The 12238-nt window shown below is 37.7% G+C and overlaps 1 protein-coding gene across 6 annotated transcripts in view; it reads right to left on the bottom strand.

Moving 5' to 3' along the window:
* TRMT9B (tRNA methyltransferase 9B (putative)) overlaps positions 1-12238 on the bottom strand; it is a 119909-nt gene that overhangs the window by 39452 nt on the left and 68219 nt on the right. The window contains exon 1 of one of the 6 annotated variants that reach the window (XM_032686971.1): positions 7986-8001. The exons of the other annotated variants lie outside the window; for them this stretch is intronic. The gene's annotated coding sequence lies outside the window, so the exon portion shown is untranslated. Of the gene's footprint in view, positions 1-7985; positions 8002-12238 lie in introns of those variants that run through there. 6 annotated transcript variants of the gene reach the window in all.

The raw sequence follows: 12238 nt of genomic DNA, 5'->3' as shown, positions 1-12238 counted from the left end.
CAATAGATTTGAACATAAATATGTAATTCACTGCAGAAAAAAGTGAAAGTCCTCAGACCTTTTATAAGAATAGTTTGGAACTGATAGGCTAATGCAATTTATTTTTCCTTAAACAAAAGAAGAAATCATATCTTACACATCATCTGCCATTCAAACCAGTATTTTCTTTGCCCACTCTCAACTAAAGCAGACAAAACTCTTAATATGACTAATTTTCCTTGATAGCCTAGCTGCTATTTTCCAGCATTTTCCATGGGAGAGAAGCAGTGAGGAAGATTTTAATTGCAATATGTTATGGTTTGCATGTCAACAATGAGCAGGACAGCCTATTTTTCCTCAATAAGAATTGTGAAGATTACTAGATACATGCAGCAGCTGCTTCTGAATGTGAGGAAAGGGTCTCAACAGGATATACCCAAAAAGTCTTCTGGAATTGAGACACAGAGTAAAGAGGTAAAAAAGGTAATAAATAGAGGAGGTAATGAGGAGGCTGTAGCTAACTCATGGAAAAAATGAACTTTACAGGGAAATAGGTCTCAATTTCTATATCATGCTTCAGGTATGAACTATATGTTTATTTTCATGGGAGCTGAGGATCTGCTAGAATCCTGCTAGTGGTGAAGACTACACAGGCACTTCTAAACGTACAATAAAGGACCACGTTTACATATTATATTCATTTACTACATGAAAATACATCATAGGAAAAAAGAAAGACATCAGTTTGCTGTGATCTGTGTCATAAAGTTCTTCACAGTATTCCAAATGTTTTTTACAATATTTCATCCAATTCTCTGTGCAGTATTTTAATTTTAAGAAATCCTAGGGTTCTCCCTCATTGGATATTGTCTGGAAATTAATTACTCATGGGTTCTTATCTAAGTTTTAATAACATATCCTAGGGATTTATTGACAATCCTGAAAGAAACTTTGGCTGTGCTCAAGCTAAGCAGTAAGGTAACTACATTAACAGCTACATATTACACACATAACAGCTACATGTTACAGAGCCTCCCTGCTCATCTAGTACTTTCTCTAGTCTCCAAAAAATGCAAACAACCCAGTGACAATTGTGTCTCAATGCTATCTAATGCCATTAAACATTAGTGGCTAAATCCATGAAAAAAGGTCTCCCATACAACCTCTACATAGACTTCAACTTGGCTTTCTAAGACTTGATACATCGTGCTTAAAAAGAACAAACACATATATTCTAAAATATTTTAGTTATTAAAAAAACTCTACCTTCAATTATGATCCACAACCAGTATAACCAGAAAACCCTTTCCCTCAGTTGCTGTAGAATTATTGTTTCCTTAAGAATATTTTACTTCTTACCTACATAGGAGTTGACTGGGTAGCTTCAGGAAGTCGGGATGTAGGACAGACGTGCATGAGTAACACACAAACCCAGTGTCATGGAGTCACGTGGACATGGTTTTTTATTTCCCAGCAAACTGATTAGGGCCACAGTGCTGCCTCAAGTCTGTTCCAAGTATTAGCACATCGCTATCTAAGTTAAAAAGCAAAGTATACAAAAATAGCTTGTCATCTCCTTTCCCTTCAAGGCAACACTGTTCTTGTCCCTCTTTGAGTTTCAGGCTTGTCACTGTTGAACACTCTGTTGGCCAGCCCTGAACTCCAGCTAACAGAGCCAGGTTGAGCTCATTCAGACATCTGTGTGTCTCTCTGCTGCATCTCCCAGTATGCCTGACTTTGAGAAGATGTTTGACCAACAAGGAGCCAGCTAGCATCCAGCTGGGTCTCACAGCTCAGGCTCTGCTCCAGCTCAGAGCATCTGTTCTGCTCCAGATGAGCTGTCCCTCAAAGCAGAACAGCTGTACTCCTCTGACAGTCATTTCAACTAAAGTGCCTGCCCAGACACACGACAAGCCAAACCGGCAGTGAATAACAGAGGCAACTATAACACAGCATTTCATCTCAATTCCTTCTTGTCACGTTTCTGACATATACATCCCTCAAAAGAATTGGCCTCAGGCTACGTTATGGGATTCAGGTCCCATTTCAGGTTGTGTCTATACTCACTGTACACAAATAGACTCTCATGGTTTCTCTCAGAAATGTGTATGTCACAAAATGTCTGTTTACTCCCACAGATCCAAGAGAAACTTCCCCATCAAAGTGAGAGATCACAAAAACAGAAATAAAATACTGTATCAGGCTTCAGAACACCTTCATTGAAGAAGTGGGCAAGAGGCAACAGATTTCTTCCTGCTGCTTCTCCAACGTGTCCCACTACACTCCTGATTAATGTACAGCATCCTACAGTATGGACACAAGGCCACATATAGTGATCAGAGGAAAATACAATATTCCAACATCAAAACACATCAGGAAATATTTTGCTGACCTTTGTATTTGAAAGTACTAAGGACCTGTAGAATTAAGCTTTGAAAGCCTAGATTTACTCTTTGCTCCTCTTCAACCACTCTGAAGTCAGAACTACCAACATTAGAGAAATAACTACCAAATTTACAGGACTAAAAAGTCATGAACTTAGCTCTGTAACTGTTGAATGATAGTCACTATTCAAGTGAAGCAATTCACACGCATGAAGATTTTCATGTGTGTACATTTTGCAGAATCACAATTTATTGAGACATCCTAGTGAATAAGTATCTTCTGTTAAAATCCTTTTAAGTAGCTGTGTGAATGAATGTTAGCATGATTGGAATACAATTCCTCCATGGGTTATCTTCACCGTTCTGCAAAATAGAAATGCTATTACAAGAAGATAGTGAAAATGAACAATTAGATGTAGAGTTACAGGTGATATGCCCAGATATTTCGGTATTTTTCTAGAGGGCGCATCATTATTACTGTCGCCTTCCTGAGGGAAAAGGTGATTCTTGTAGAACAATTATAAATGCAAGAATCTTAGGGTAACTCTTTCTTACGTTACTGTGATTCTCCTATGCGTTTTGCAAATATCCAGTATTCAGTTCAGTTATATAAATTTCCCTTTAGATGGCAATCTTCAAGAGATTTCAGAGGAAGAGGTGGTTTTTGAAGTCTGTGCTTACAGACATGAAACACGTTTTGCTGCACAGCCCTTCCTTAGCTGTGTTGCTTAATTTCAGGGCTCAATGCTGCTATTATCAACTAAATTGCATATTGTATCTACTTTAATAAAACCAAGTACATTCTTCTGGAATGGAGATATTTAAGCGTATCAAAATTATCTAGTGTCCTTGGTCTCATTATACCAACATGGCTCCCTCAGGCCCCCAAATAATGAGAAGAAATAAGGCGTAATGTCTGATATTCCCATGAGCTGATCCTGCTCATACAGCACCTGTATCCCTGCCTATCCCACTGTAAACCTGAGAGAACTGCACTGAGAACAGTGGGGCTAGACTGTGACCTTCCACTGCCACTATTCCATCTGTAAGGTTAATTAAGAACTTACCTTCTAATAAAGAAGACTATATAAATATATAACCTGATCCATGGGCATTTTGCCTTTGTCATAATACCTAATACAATTTACCAAATACATGTTTTATGCTGTAGACAAATAAATGTTTCTGTTTCTGACCCAGAGTTTCATGACAAAAAAATATTGTCAAAAGAGTTATCCACTGCACACCAGCTTTGATATACTGCAGCTGACAGCATGTTAATTGTCTTCAGTTCCTCTACTGGTAAATTTAGTCACTTATTTTCATCGCTGTACATAAGGATCTTCAATAATAATCACAAATCCTTGAAATCCTCAAGGCTTCTCCATTTTTATTTTTTATACGTGAAAATATTAATGATATCCATAAATACAAAAATCATCAAGTAGAACTCTGAGTAAAGTATAATTTTTGAAAACAGCTTAAGGAATGAGTTCATTTTCAATAGACTTCCAAGGAGACTTCACAGAAATTTATTGAACAGAATACTTCTAAACACTGCAGCCATTGGCTTACATTTGGATCAAAGTACTCTAAGATTGCACAAACCTTACACTGAGGTCAATCATATTTCTAAATGTGGTATCAAATTTAAATAAGAACTGTAATTTTTTTACTTGGAAGCTTGGCATTATCTGGCAAAAGCAAACCTCATCTTCAGTGCCCATATCCAGCACTGTGCATGAGGCAAAAAAAGCAGCTTTCTGTGGAAGCCAAAGACAAGCTGATTTGTCTCCTAAATTTTCTACTTGGACTTTGAAAAGGACAAATTCTTTTACCTGGATAAACTATGATTGGTTCAAGATTGAATTAGCAGCAGAAATGGCTTTAAATATATAATTAATTTTATTATTGCTACTTAAAACATTAGCCATCCTACCACGCTAACAGGTCACTGTATATTATCTACCATCTTGTCTAATACGCAATTTTTATGTCAGGTGGATGTAAAAAAATAAGCAGTGATAATATTATTTTGTTCTAGCTGAGGAAGCCTTGGTTCGCTCTTTAAAGCAGTGTAGTACTTTGAAGTAAAAGGTACACTTCTTATGATATTAAAGGCAACAGATTTTAGCCCAACATAGAGGACACAGGAAGTAATTCCTTTCCAGTATAAGTAGAGGACAGAAATATACTCTCCAAGAATAATTAGATAATTGACACTTAAAGTCAATTTGGTCTCATTAATATTCTTTTGTATATGAATTTATCACTTAAAATAATAATAGTAGTTCTGAACATTCAACAATTTTTTTTTTCTACAGCAGTATGCAAGAAGTGAGTGAGAAAAAGAGAGGGAAGAAGCTAATAATTACTATGGATGTAATACCCAAGAGGGAAGGGAAGGCCAAATCAATCCAACACTTAGATGCTCTAAAGTGACTTCAAAGTGAAGAGGGAATTATGCCCTATTATGTTTACTTAACATTATGAAAATGTTCTAAAATGTACTAAAAAACCCCACAGGTTTGGCATCACACCTACAAACAAGAACCATATGGCCCATAAGAACCATAACATTTGGAAAAATAATGACACAAAGTAGAAAGGAAAGAGATGAAAAACAGAGTAGAGAAGGTTTAGCTAATATCCACTGAACATCAGAACATCATGGGTAATTTGTTAAAGTACTGCAAGTCCTGGGCTTCCATTCAAGTGTGAGAGTTGATGACAGCTGAGCTAGCCAAGAGACTGTACTGGCAATCTAGGATTAGACTGTTTCCGAAAGAGTACAATCTGTAGGACCATATACCATGTGATTTCCCTTCCTCAACTTAAAAGCCTCCTATCTAAATAGGACAAGCTCATATTCAAAACAAGATCTTTTGCAAGCCATCCTTAAGTCCATCATCAGCTATTGTTCTAATATAAGAGTTTCACTTAGCCACTTCTATCAGCTCCTAGGTTCTCTCTCTTCTGTAAGAACAAGGACAATACATGGAAAAATTGAATAACTGAATCACAGAATTATTTAGGTTGGAAAAGACCTCTAAGTTCATTGAGTCCAACCATTAACCCAGCACTGCCAAGTCCACCACTAAACAGTGTCACTAAGTGCCACATCTACACATCTTTTAAATAGTAAAAACCAATCACCAATACCCATCATCCAAGAGTCTAATGACATCCTCCTTTATGCTTTTCCTGATAGTATCTTCAAAAGTCATTTTCTGAAGCACTTGCACTCTTGTAATTGTCTGTTTCCTTAGAGTTGGGGTTTAGCACAGCAAAAAGTTTTTCAAAGTTATCCCAAATGCTGAATGGAAGCTGTATGATCCTTTATAGCTTCAGTGCAAACTGTTCTATATTCTTTGCCAGCATGCTACACTTTGAGGTTTTCTTCAGGCTGGGGACACTTTTTTTTTCAGAAATCCTTTTATATCTGGGGAAAATATCAATAGGATACTCTGAAAGGGGAGCTGCATTACTAGTCCACTTCTGTGCTAGGTAACTTATCATCTGGAGTACTGTGTCCAGTGCTGGGCCCCTCGGTTCAGGAAGGATATTGAGGTGCTGGAGTAGGTCCAGAGAAGAGCAACAAGGCTGGTGAAGGGACTCAAGCACAAGTCCTATGAGGAGAGGCCGAGGGAGCTGGGGTTGTTTAGCCTGGAGAAGAAGAGGCTCAGGGGAGACCTCATCACCCTCTACAACTCCCTGAAAGGAGGTTGTAGCCAGGTGGGGGTTGGTCTCTTCTCCCAGGCAGCTATCAGTAAGACAAGAGGGCATGGTCTTAACCTGTGCCAGGGGAGGTTTAGGTTGGATATTAGGAAGAAATTCTTCACAGAGAGGATAATCAGGCATTGGAATGGGCTGCCCAGGGAGGTGGTGGATTCTCCATCCCTGGAGGTTTTTAAGATAAGACTGGATGTGGCACTTAGTGCCATGGTCTAGTAACCACGGCGGTGTTGGACTTGATGATCTCGGAGGTCCCTTCCAACCCAACTGATTCTATGATTCTATGAACTCAAAATGACTGGTTTGTGCCTCAGTTTCCCTATCTGTAAAATCTCTATGAGAGTACTTCCCATCTTTGCTGAACTTTCAGATGAAAAGCACCAAACTTATAAAGCAGCAGTGACTTATAGTTTCTCTAAGTCTCCCTTCCTCTACTACCAATTTGCATATGAGTCCAGTTCTTTTTTTCTGAACCAAGAGCAGATTACAGAAAATAAGCACATGCACACACAAGGAAACAATTTTATTAATTTCCAGGGATACCATAATATCCTGTCATTTCCCCACTCATCTTTAGAAACAGGTAAGAACATACAGAATTGCTCTAGAAATAGATTACAAAGTGCACACATCCTACAAGATATTTTCTATAGTTTTTTCTAGTATGTCTAATATGTCAAAATCATTCAACATTAGAACTGACCACATGCTGACCATTGTAATCCATGTGCCTGTTTACCCATTCTCCCAAATATTCAACAGATTTTCAGTTCAGACCAACCTGTATGACTGTGTATCCCATCTCCACCCAGAAAAGCTCAAACAATTTCATGAGTGATTCCTGTCTCAAACCCTTGTCTTACCTCCATAACTCTGATAACACTGAATTTGAAAATACGAGGATTCAGTTTTGCAGCTAGACTGAAGAGAAATGCTTCCTGCCTTGCTATAGATGGCACCACTATCAGAGATACAGCCTCTTGTGTTTCTTAATTTCACATTTTTCTGCTGCCATTTCCATTCTGAGGTGTCAGTATGGTTTTGTTTATAGACTTTTAACAGCATCAGTAAATGTTTAGTGTCCCAAAAGCCTTTAGTTACCATGTCCGATATTGTGAAATTAATGCCACCCATTAATTGTGGACTTGTCTTGAATTTGTCCTTGTCACATTTCATTGGCCTCCCTCATATCTTAAGGTCATGAAAAATAGTTTTGACAATCTGTCATTTGACATATGTACCAGCACAGTGAGCAGATGGCCTAACCTGGGTGAGCTTGCTGGAACATTATTTTTATGCTGATTACTTAACAGCACCCTAAGATTTTACTGCTCAGGATTTTGTTCTGCCAGCAATAGACAATGCAGCAGCACAGTTTGTTTATTATCAGTAAGGTAGAGAGTTAAATCCTTTTAAAAGGCAAGCTTCTGGCTACAGAGCATTACATTTTACTCTGATCTAGGATGTTGGCATTACTTGCTTGGAGGGCATTACCTTCCAAAATTAACTTATCGTCTCCTGGCAACCAAACTGCTCTTGCTAGAATGCCAAAAAGCCTTCTGCAGTGACCCGACAGAGGAGGTAATGCTAATTCTCTTTATTTCCATCTTGAATTAAGGCCAGTGGAAACTACTTCCTCATTTTTTTTCATTGCAAATCTAATTGCTGAAAGTGTTACAGAGTTTCTACTGTATTGTAACACAGAGAAAGATCTCTTCCTCTGGCTCTGTATCAAATGATATGATGTAATATGTCTAATTGTATATATTCCTAACTGTATTTAGCTTACCAGCACCTGCTACAACACAGGATAAGCCTTGTTGTTAACCCACTTGCCTTCAAACTGGCGTTCAGTGTATGTCCAGATTTTCTTTATTCAGTATCCACAGATGTTGTCATCATCCCACTGATCAGAATCTCCAATCCATTGGTAAGAAAGCACATCAGATCTCTAGGAGACCTGGACGGCCAGATAAAGATGATGATGATGGCAAGCAGACGATACCAGGAGAGAAGGAGGAGAACAGAAAGAGGAAATCATCCTTGTTGATTCTCTTGACAATGTTTTTGAAACATTACTCAATTTTTGCTTGGTCATTTTTGATAGCCCTCTGTGTTGTGGTCTAACCAGAAACAGCTGCAGTATCAAATAGGCAAATGCTATTGAAGCCTTTTTGCTGCTGTATGAAGTCTTAGAGAATAAATCAAACTGATGAATATGTCAGTAGGGTTTACTTACATAATTTTGTTTCATTGCCAAGAATAAGACTTGTGTCTTTTTAATAATCTCACAGTCCTGCACCTTGAATATTTTTCTTTTGTTGGTAAAAAGAGGGGAATTGCAAAAATTTCTTCTACAACAAAAACTTAAAATATGGGTACACTTATACACACACACAAACCACATGAAACCCTAAGAAGTTAATATATGGATAAAAGCCAGAATTACCAGAACTTAGCAAGTAGTTACCCAATTTTCTGAGAACATCTCTGTAGAACTCATATCCTGAGGCTATGCCATAGATCATAGCAGTCAGAGATAAGGTGCTATGGATCGGAATAAAATTTTCAGTATCAATATTAAACTTCTTTCTGTTTATCTCTCATGTATAAAAATAGCTGTAGCTCCCAGGGCTGACTTAATAGCTCTGTTAAAGAACTGTTCACACTTTCCAACAACGTTATTAATATAAAAGACATTAAATTCTACTGCTAAGTAACTGGATGTACATCATGTGAAACATAACGCCTCAGTGCTACAGCAGATAAACATCAAAACACATGTCAGAGTGTGATAGAACTAACATATGATTTAACAAGTATTTTCCATAAAGGAAAATCTACTAAAAGTCCCAGAAGGATATCTGTATAACTTGTCATGAGTTCACTATGAAAACCTATTCTCTAGTGCTGAGCTTCCTCTGCTTTTGCAGTAAACAAACGTACTGACAGAACACAGGCTGTACATCCTCTCAAGCAGGGTCAGAAACATGCACAGGCTTGTATTCCAACTGTGGGCCTATGAGCAGGAACAGGAGGAAACAGTTGTTAGGGTAGCATAAAATGCCAAAATGGCCCATCCCTATCCCCTCTGAGGGAAAGGGAGCAGCTCACCAGTCACACCATGCTGACTTCGAATAGTCAGTAAAAACAAATTATTGAGAGAGCTACTGCTGAGTACAGTTTAAAACACGACATACTTCTTGATGTGTTGTTCACATGACTATGCTGGAAGAGGTATCTTCTGCTGCAGTGCTACCTGATGTTGCCTGTCCCCCCAGGGACCTCAGCCAGCATGCCAGGTAACAGTACCACCATGCAGTATGGGGAATGCAGTGAAATACCTGAGCAGGCAGGCATGGATAGAATGCATTCATGCCACAGTGGGAAACTCGGGAGCCCATCCAGGCCAGCGACCTCCCCAGCAGTCTGCCTGTGTTCCAATAACACCACACAAGGTGAGTCTAGGCTCAGACACAGGCTGAAGACTTGCATTTAAAATACTGCATAAACACAGAATGTGCTTTGTTTCCCTAAGAACTTTCCCACTAAGGCAGCCACGAAGTTGGATGATCTCATATGCTTGTTTTTCCTACTTGTCAGGTTCCCCAAATTCACTTCAATATGCAAAATTGCCACTCAGAAACAGATTAATCCCTTGAGCCCCATATCTTTGGAAATCCACATGAAGCCATTTAAAAGAAAAGCTGTTCTAATTCTTTATTAGTAGTTAAAAGTGAATCTGAAGAGATGAACACTACAACCATCCATTACCTGAAGTTGTCAAGGTAACAGCTGCCCAAAAGATTGCCTTTCATCACAAATACTAAAAACATTACATGTGTTAGTTAGCTGGCTACTCACAAGTCCTTTCTTTCTTGGTGCTCTTCCCAGGATAGTTTTTCTATTAGCTTTTAAAGAGCAATATAGTACTAGCCCCAAATTAAGAGGGATGTTTTTAATTGCATGTTTATATATTATTTATTTATTTATCTTTCAATAGGCATATAATTATTTCCAACTCACCTTTCAATTTCCTCATCCAGAATGGTTAATTTCTCTTCTGAGACAAACATATCACCTCTCTAATTTTAATTCTGTGAAAATACATTGCTTATCTTTATCTTGAGAAATTTTAATGAACTACTTTTGTATTTCCAAAACATCTGCCTCTTTCTTTTTTTTTCCCCCTACATTGCATAGCTCTAAAAGAAGGCATTAGATCTTCTCTTAAACCAGAACAGATTTTCCCCAAGAAAGAATTTCTGGCACTAAGAAATTTGACTTGCTCTAAGGATTTTCCAAGCATCTTACAGGGCATAGTCCTGAAGACTGAACAGAGATTTAGAGGCAATTGCCTTGGAAACGATGAATTCATTTCTGTATACATATTAAAAGGACACCTCTGGTTCACAGACTTTGGTGTGCATAACAGAAAATCATTCACCAGACATATTGGCAGTTGGGGTGAACTCTGCTAACAAAAAAATAAGCAGTCTAGGAACTTCAGTGCATTTCTTATAGGCATCTGAAAGCTTATTATTTTTCTTTTCTTTATTTCTTTCCTGTAAGGATCCTCTGTTAATCTTGAACAGCCCTGTCATTTTGTGCCTTAAAAATTGCCAGTGCTAATCAATGATGAAATCCAGCATCCCTGTGATCTTGCTTCTTGATACAGTGCCTCAAAAGAACTCATTAGACTTGATCTATATACAATATCATCCAATATCAGTCCCAAAGTAAAGAAACACCATCATTTTTTTCCTAAGAATACAGGTAGGAGAAACACATTAACTTCTGTAAGACAGAACAAAAGGTGCTAAAGGAGTATTTTTGACAAGAAAATTCCCATCATGGGAAACATCAACCTTGGCATATACAGCATTTTTTTTCTTCTTCTAGACAAGTTTCACACAGTAATTGCTCTTTTCAACACCTAACTGAGAAAAGTACAGGTTCAGAAGATTCTGGCATTTAGTCTTGTCGTCATTTCACACTTGGACCATCCTGCATAAGCTGAAATGCTGTATTCACCTGGCAGTTACTAGCAGTTACTGGTTTCAGAGTAAAAAATTATACGACTAATGCCAGAGTTCCAGTGTAAAAACTTCCACTGAATGTTTGAAAATATCTCATGTAAACCCATTAAATAATCATAGCCAAAAAGGGACTGTCGCTCATATACTTTAGATAGAAAACAGTGCTGTCAAAGTTTCTTCTGTTTTTCCTGTCTACACCCATGAAAATAAAAGCTGTACCTGCAAGAATACTTTTTTGTTATTATTTTTGATCTAATTGCTTGATGAGCTCTAATACATTGGACAGAACTCATTTCTCTTTTCTGATACTCAGGTTTCCCAACCATCATACTGACATGAGATTATGCAAAAGAAGGCAAAAATGTCCATAATATGCATAAAATTAATTAATCTGCTTTATAATTTATCTTATTAACGTGATAATTCTGAAACACGAACTTGAAAGGATGATGCTTATATCTGAGGATATAAATGTCTTGTTTGTAAAACAATATTAAGTAAACCTCAGAGACATACTGACAACTTTTTGAAAATCATGTCAGATTCTTATTAATTAAATCTGAGGATATCACATCAATACTTCTAACGCTTAAAACTGTTTCTAGAAGACAATTAATGACCTCAGCTTTTAATTTGATGCTAAAGAACATATCTCAAGGAAGCTGGATGAATTTCAGACTACAAGAGAAAGGATAAAGAATGTTTTAGGTGTCTTAAAGGTAAATCTGCTTGGGAAATTAACCTTCATAGCCTAGTTCACCATCCTGTAGTAACTCTTCCATGTAGATTACCTTGAAGTACACTAAACAGAGACTGCCTCAAGCAATGGCATTTCTAAATGACTTATTCTCAGAGTTAACACTTTCGGTTATTTACTCTCAGAGTTAATGTTGTTCCAACAGGAATGCAACCTGTGAATACAATACCCAAGCTAGCCTGCTGTGCTGAGGTATGTATGGGCTTATAATGCTAGGCTCTGATTTTAGCAAGAAAAAGCTCATTTACTACCTCATAAATCATTATAAGAGGACCTTCCATTTTCAAGACAGCTTTCACTGTTAAAGAGATATTCAGATAGTGCAGTTATGAGTTCTGGATAAC

Source organism: Chiroxiphia lanceolata, chromosome 4 (assembly GCF_009829145.1).
Source record: "Chiroxiphia lanceolata isolate bChiLan1 chromosome 4, bChiLan1.pri, whole genome shotgun sequence".
NCBI lineage: Eukaryota > Metazoa > Chordata > Aves > Passeriformes > Pipridae > Chiroxiphia > Chiroxiphia lanceolata.
This window is presented reverse-complemented; position numbering and strand designations above follow the sequence as displayed.